The sequence below is a fragment of the Theropithecus gelada genome, chromosome 18 (genome assembly GCF_003255815.1).
Source record: "Theropithecus gelada isolate Dixy chromosome 18, Tgel_1.0, whole genome shotgun sequence".
NCBI lineage: Eukaryota > Metazoa > Chordata > Mammalia > Primates > Cercopithecidae > Theropithecus > Theropithecus gelada.
This window is the reverse complement of record NC_037686.1, coordinates 6,160,159-6,168,323: the sequence shown is the minus strand read 5'-3', so window position 1 is coordinate 6,168,323 and position 8,165 is coordinate 6,160,159.

Below are 8,165 nucleotides of genomic sequence, written 5' to 3'. Positions count from 1 at the left end.
ACTGAGTTAGTGGTTTGTGGAAGAAATAATAACAATAATGATTAAACAACGACAATTATGCAAGTATAAGTAACATTTGTTGAATACTTACCATGAGTCAAGTCTATTTACATCTTATTAGATCTCTATTACATATTCTTTTTTTTGGAGACTGAGTCTCGCTGTGTCACCCAGGCTGGAATGCAGTGGTATGATCTCAGCTCTCTGCAAGCTCCACCTCCCAGGTTCACGCCATTCTCCTGCCTCAGCCTCCCAAGTAGCTGGGACTACAGGTGCCTGCCACCATGCCCAGCTATTTTTTTTTGTATTTTTAGTAGAGAGGGGGTTTCACCATGTTAGCCAGGATGATCTGAATCTCCTGACCGCATGATCCACCCACCTTGGCCTCCCAAAGTGCTGGGATTACAGATGTGAGTCACCGCGCCCGGCCTACATAGTTATTCTTATAGGTTGGTTATCCCTAATCTAAAAATCTGAAATCTGAGATCCTCCAAAATTGGAAACTCTTTGAGTACCAATATGATGCCATGAACGGAAAATTCCTCACCCGACCTCATGTGATGGGTTGCAGACAAAATGCAGTCAAAACTTTGTTTCTTGCACAAAATTATTAAGAATATTGTATAAAATGTGCACAGAAGAAGCAGAGATGAATATGAAAGAAGCGGAAAGTTGCTGGGCACGGTGGCTCACGCCTGTAATCCCAGCACTTTGGGAGGCAGAGGCAGGCGGATCACGAGGTCAGGAGATGGAGACCATCCTGGCTAACACGGTGAAACTCCGTCTCTACTAAAAACACAAAAAATTAGCCAGGTGTGGTGGTGGGTGCCTGTAGTCCCAGCTACTCGGGAGGCTGAGGCAGGACAATGGTGTGAACCTGGGAGGCGGAGCTTGCGGTGAACTGAGATCGTGCCACTGCACTCCAGCCTGGGCAACAGAGCCCAGGAAACTCCGTCACCAAAAAAAAAAAAAAAAGGAATATTGTATAAAATCACTTTCTGGCTATGTGTATAAGGTGTACATGACATATAAATGATTTCATGCTTAGATTTGGGTCCCATCCCCAATATATCTCATTATGAATATGTAAATATTCCAAAATCCAAAAAAATCTGAAACCTGAAACACTTCTGGTTCCCTGCATTTCAGATATGGCATCATCAACCTGTCTTGAGGAACTATATAGTGATCTATATCTTTTAATTCATCTTCATGACAACCCTGTTAATTGGTCATCAGTTTCATCCATGAGGGAAGTGGCACCAAGAGTGTGCCCACCATCACCTGTCGGGGAAAGGGCGCCCAGCAGGCAGCGTGGGGCACACCTCTCCCTGTGGCTCAGGTGAGTGCTGCCAAAGGGAACTGACCCGTGAGCAGGCAGTCACAAGTTAGTGTGGAATCGAAGCTGGAGAAAATGGGAGATGGGGGCTGAGCAGGAATGGGTGGGGCTGGAGCTGGCTGAATCCCACAAGTTTCCAGCACAGGCTTCCATGAGTGGTCAAATCCCTCTGAAGGAGGCGGTTAGGCAGGCAGATCCCTGCCCAGCAGTCCCATCTCCCTGCCTGCCTGGCCGGGAGTCACGGGAGCATTCTCTCCGTCCTGCTTCTGGGAAGGCCACTTCTACTGCTTTGCTTCCTCCCTGTTCCTCTGCACCATCCCTGCTGTTATGGTGAGAATCGTCCTCTCCTGGAACAAAACCAACCTACTCCTCTAGGAGAGCATTAGTCTTTTGTGCCCAGACAGCCTGAAGTTAAAACCTCTAAGCACAGACTTTTCACCACAGCTGCACAGAGAGCAGCCCCGTGGTCCTATGTCTCCCGACGTGGCTGTTTGGGTTCCTGGTGGGTAGTGCCCAAACTCGCCACACTGGCATCAGGTGGACTCCGATGTGCACGTGCCACCTCAGGCCTGCAGGCCCCCCCGGCTCCTGCTCTAGGCTGCAAATGTTGGCGCCCTCCCAGACTTCCTTGGTGTGTTTGCTGGGAAAGAAATTCTCCTTCAGGTGCCTGCTGGCAGAAAGATGCCTACCGTTGTCCAGATGGCCTGTCGTCTCCTTGTTTCCCTCTCTCCCTCGGGCATCTTCTGACTGACTCTTGGCTGAGGCTGGAAGCCATCTCCTTGTGCAGGGCTGCTGTGACCTGCTTCAGGACCGTGGTCCCCACAGCAGCGTGGTCCAGGCTCCACAGCATCTCCATTGCTCAGAGCTTAGACACGTCCCGGTACAGCGTCTGTGATCTGACTCAAACAGGTCTTTAAACACTGTAGTCATATTTTACTGATTATTGTCTCCAATAAACAAATATGAATGTTTCTACACCCTGGTTTCAGTTGCAGCAATTCTATTCAAATAGCTGGCTGTGAAAATCGAAGACAGTTTAAGGATTGTTGCAGGCATCCACTCAGCCCTTCAATAATGTGCTCGATACCCCTAAAAGTGACAGCAAATCAAGGATGAAATGAAACAGTAAACAGAGCGAAGGCAGATTTCACGTATGGTGGCAGTTCTGTCATTTCAAGCTTTAGCCGGAACGCTGGATCAAAACGCCGAGCGTGGCGGCTGGCGCTTGCACGTCCCAGATGAGTTGTTTTGGCTGCTGCTGACATGGAGCATGCTTTTTGCACCATGTATTCTAAGTCAAAAGGAAAAAAAAATAATGTAGGGCAAAGGTTATCTCATCCCATAGAGACTTCCATGCCCCAGGAAGCCCTGTAAGAGACGCGAATCTATGCACTCTATTCCAGTTTGCCCGTCACTGGAAATAGCAGGGACACAGGAGAAGAAGTCCAAGAGCTCCCCCAGCTCCGAACAGTCTCATTCACCAGCAGCATCCGCTCAAGCCCAAGGCCCTTTTCCTCCAGGCCTTGAATTAATCACTTTTCCGAAAAGTCCCCTGTGTTTGTTCGGGTTTCTTCGTCCCACCACAGCGTCTCCCTGTTACTATTTCTGGCTCTGGTTGCCATTCAGATTCCCCTGAAGTTATTTCACTCTTCTGCGTGACACTTTCCTGGAGAGGTCCACGTCAACCCCTTCCTTCTCGGACTCTGGGACTCTCCATAGGGTCCCCTCGGCCCTTTGTGAGATGAGGTTCTGGGACCAGGCATCTCTGCAAGCTGCACACTCTGGCGTTCCTCATTAACTGGCTACTGGGGCTTCATGTCACTCGCCTCTTCTGCTCTTACTGTGCCTCCAGTTTAAAGAGTCATGAGGTACAGCCACCTGTCTGCTCTCCACTGTGTTTATTAATATATTTAGACAAAGCTAATCCTTCTACTGTACTGGGACATTACCCAGTGGGCTTTCTATGGTCTTGGGGACTGACCTTCCAGCATCTCCCAAGCCCAGTTGTAGGGATGTGACCGTGAGGAATGCTTGTCAAAAGATGGCGCCTAATTGAGTGGCCAGATCCTTTCATGGTTTCGGTGACAGTGGCTTTGTAGTGTCCTGGGTGTCATGTGGTGATGTGTGAATTGCCTGGCTCAGCTCCACCGCTGCCTGAAATAGCTCCTCACACATGGTCCGCAGGGTCAGTTGCCACAGAGACCAAACTGCAAGAGGGATTTTCCATGTCTATTTAAAAGCTGGAATTAATATTGTTAGGTGAGACGTGAAGCATCTCCTCTTACTGTGCCTTTTAAACTCTTATCAGGGCCAGAAAACAACAGCCTGCGGATTCAATCCAGTTTACTGCCCAGTGTAAATAAAGTTTTATTGGAACACAGCCACGCTCACCGACAGCCACATTCACCTACTCATTCACTCTTTGTCTGTGACTGCTTTCACACCACAACAAAGCTGAGAGGTTGCAACAGAGACCTCAGTGGTCTGCAGCACCTAAAATATTCACCATCTGGCTCTTCTCAAAAAAAGTGTGTCAACTCTTGGACTCTATCACTGATTCTGAGATGTGTTCTTTTTTTTTTTTTTTTTTTTTGAGACAAGAGTCTCGCTCTGTCACCCAGGCTGGAGTGCAGTGTCGCTATCTTGGCTCACTGCAAGCTTCGCCTCCCGGGTTCAAGCGATTCTTCTGCCTCAGCCTCCTGAGTAGCTGGGACTATAGGCATGTGCCACCACATCTGGCTAATTTTTGTATTTTTAATAGAGACAGGGTTTCACCGTGTTGGCCAGGATGGTCTCAATCTCCTGACCTTGTGATCCACCTGCCTCGGCCTCCCAAAGTGCTGGGATTATAGGCATGAGCCACTGCACCCAGCCCTGGTGTTTAAGAGTTGAGATTGTTTTTTTCCTACTGCCTATTTGGTCCTATTTGTCCTACTATGTACAGGTTTCTTCTTTCCTTTCATTATTTCTTTTGGATTTAACTCTTTTTCTCACTTTAATTTTTCTTCTATTAGTTGGGCAATTATGTCATATCGTTTTCCAGTGCATACTTGTTAAAGTCTAAAATTAATCCATGTCTCTTCAGTCCTCCCATACAAGTTCCTCAAAATAATTCTAACAGCCTCTTTCTCTACTTCTTACACATTTATGTCACATTTCGTATTTTAGTGCATATGAACATTTCGCATTTTAGTTCCCTATTTTTTAATAAATCACATGAAACATTTTTATATTGCTTAATGCAGTCTATATTTAATTTTACCCGTGTATTTCACCCATTTTTGCCTTATCGTTGCCTTTTTCACCTTCACCCTCCTGTGTAGGGATCATATTTCTTCTTTAACTGCTCTGCTTCCTTTTGAATTTTGTTGGTTTGAGGTATGTTAGTGGTTATTGGAAAATACTATTAGTTTTGATTTATCTAAAGATATCTTTGTTTTGTTCTTATTGAATGATATTTTAATCAGGTATACGCTGATTATTATTTTCATTCAGCACATTAAAATCTGTCTCCACTGTATGATGTCTGCCATTGCTGTTTCTGAAAAGTCCTCTGCCAGTTCATTGCAGTTCTTTTTAGACAATGTATCATTTACCTGTGATGGACTTCATGACTTTTTCCCTTTGTCCATATTGTTCTTCACCTTCTTTTTTGTTTTTTTTTCTTTTCTTTTCTTTCTTTTGAGACAGTCTCATTCTGTTGCCCGGGCTGGAGTGCAATGGCACGATCTCAGCTCACTGCAACCTCCGTCTCCTGGGTTCAAGTGATTCTCGTACCTCTCAGTTTTCTGAATGGCTGAGATTTTAGGTGCACACCACCACACCTGGCTAATTATTTTTGTGTTGTTTGTTGTTGTTGTTGTTTGTTTGTTTTGAGACGGAGTCTTGCTCTGTCGCCCAGGATGGAGGGCAGTGGCATAATCTCGGCTCACTGCAACCTCCACCTCCCGGGTTTAAGCGATTCTCATGCCTCAGCCTCCCGAGTAGCTGTGATTACAGGCATGCGCCACCATACCTGGCTAATTTTGGTATTTTTAGTAGAGATGGGGTTTCACCATGTTGGCCAGGCTGGTCTCTAACTCCTGACCTGGTGATCCGCCCACCTCGACCTCCCAAAGTGCAGGGATTACAGGCGTGAGCCACTGCGCCCGGCCCAAACTCGGCTAGTTTTTTGTATTTTTAGTAGAGACGGGCTTTTGCCACATTGCCCAGGCTGTGTTCTTCACTTTCATTTTGATGTTTTTTAGTGTTTTATTTATCATGCTTGGTTGAGAGTCACTCACTTCTTGAATCTGTGGATTAATTTTTTTGTCAATTCTGGAAATTTCTCTGCAGTGACATGAGTGCCTCTCCCTATTTTGTACTCTCTGCAATTCCATTCAGTGTTTGTTAGATTTTTCTCACTGTATCTTAGGTCTTAACCTCTTTTTCTTATTTTTCATCACTTTCTTTGCTGTAGGCTAAATTCTGGAAAATATCATCAGGTGCAGCTTCCAGTTCACTAATTTCTCTTCAGCTAAGTCTTGATCAGTTGAACAACATTCACTCAATTTTTTTATTTTCATTGTTATATTTTTAATTTTTAGAAATTCTTCTTGGCTCTTATTCCAATCTGCCAGATCTCTTTCTAATCTTTTCCTCATTACTATTTTCAATCCTTTATCTTTCTATTTTATTTAAAATATTTAAATACTTATTTTACATCTGTTGTCTGATAACTTTAATATATAATGTCTTATTCCAGTTCTGCTAATTTTTGGTTCATAATGTCTTATTCCAGTTCTGCTAATTTTTAGTTCATAATGTCTTATTCCAAGTTCTGCTAATTTTTGGTTCAGTTGAGTCTTGCTCTAAGGCCTTGTTTCCTTGTAAATTTTGTGAATTGTGACTGTGGAGCTTTATCTGAAAGAATCCCTTGAAACACAGGTTGGAGTGGGGATGGAATTCCTCCCTCCAGAAAGGATTTGCATTTTCCTCTGTTGGCTCTTGGGGTCCTCACCTATGTGCGACTTCTTTAAGCTAGTTCATAGGATTACAGCTCTGGACGACCCCTGTGATGCCAATTTGGGCTGCATACCTGCTTAAGGCCTAGTATGGTGTTATGAATTCTAGGTGGAGATTTTTTTCTTTGCTCATACCCAGTATTGAAAACAGGATGTTTCTCTGGCTATCTTGGGGGTAGGAATGTGGGTTTGTTTCCAGTTCCCGCTTACTCTGAGGATTAGCCATTTGGATGGAGTTGAGCTTTCTTTGCAAGGCACGGGGACAGACTTCTCATCTGGGGCCAACTCAGGCTCTGTCTCTTTTCCCTCATGCTCTAAAAAGCTATGGAAACTAAGTTCATGTTCATCTAAGTTAGCAAATGCTTTGTTTTGGAAAATGCGTGCTTCCTTCTCCCTCTGAATTGCCACTTGCCAGGACACTGATGCATCTAAAACAATTTTAAAAAATATTTGGCCAGGCACAGTGGCTCATGCTTGTAATCCCAGCACTTTGGGAGGCTGAGGCAGAACATCTGAGGTCAGGAGTTTGAGGCCAGCTAGGCCAACATGGTGAAACCCCATCTCTACTAAAAACACAAAAATTAGCTGGGTGTGTAATCACAGTTACTCAGGAGGCTGAGGCAGGAAAATCGTTTGAACATAGGAAGCAGAGGTTATGGCGAGCCAAGATCACGCCACTGCACTCCAACCTGGGTGACAGAGCAAGACCGCCTCAAAAAAAAAAAAAAAAAAGAAAGAAAGAAAAAGTTACTCAAGGCTGGGTGTGGTGGCTCATGCCTGTGAGTTCAGCACTTTGAAAGGTTCAGGAGGGCAGATCACTTGAGGTCAAGAGTTTGAGACCATCCTGGACAACATGATAAAATTGTGTCACTACTAAAAATATGAAAAAATTATCCGGGTATGGTGGTGGGTACCTGTAACCCCAGTTACTCAGGAGGTGGAGGCAGGAGAATCGCTTGAACCCAGAAGACAGAGGCTGCAGTGAATGGAGATCATGCAACTGCACTCCAGCCTGGGTGACAGAGTGAGACTCTGTCTCCAAAAAAAAAAAAAAAAGAAAAAAAGAAAAGGAAAGAAAAGATATCTAGAATTTTTAGTGTTAGTGGGTTTTTTGCCTGTTTTTGTTTTGTTTTGTTTTGTTTTGTTTTGTTTTATTTTGTCTTTCTGAGACAGAGACTCACTCTGTCACCCAGCCTGGAGTGCAGTGGCACAATCTCGGCTCACTGCAAGCTCTGCCTCCCGGGCTCACGCCATTCTCCTGCCTCAGCCTCCCGAGTAGCTGGGATTGCAGGCACCCGCCACCATGTCCAGCTAATTTTATTTTCGTATTTTTAGTAGAGACGGGGTTTCACCGTGTTAGCCAGGATGGTCTGGATCTCCTGACCTCGTGATCTGCCCGCCTCGGCCTCCCAAAGTGCTGGGATTATGGGCGTGAGCCACCATGCCGGGCCCAGAATTTTTAGTTTTAAGTAGGATCATCACTTAGGTTTTGCCATGGTGATAGACAAAAGCCTAAAATTGAGACTTTCTTGAAAAGTCAACTCAAATCTCTAGCTTCAAGTGACTTCGTGTGTGCATAACACGAATACAGTTTAAATATGCCTTTTTTGGATAACACTTTATAAACTAAGAGTTAACAAAATGTTTACTGTGTTTGTTGTGACTGTGATAATATCCCATGCTTATTACAGACACTGAGTGAAATGGAAAAATATCAAGAATAAAATTAATATCACCACTACTTTCTACTATCCAGAAGCAGCTACCAACCATATTTTGTTATGCCAACTTTTGCCCAGATTTTGATATGCTTCCTATTTTTA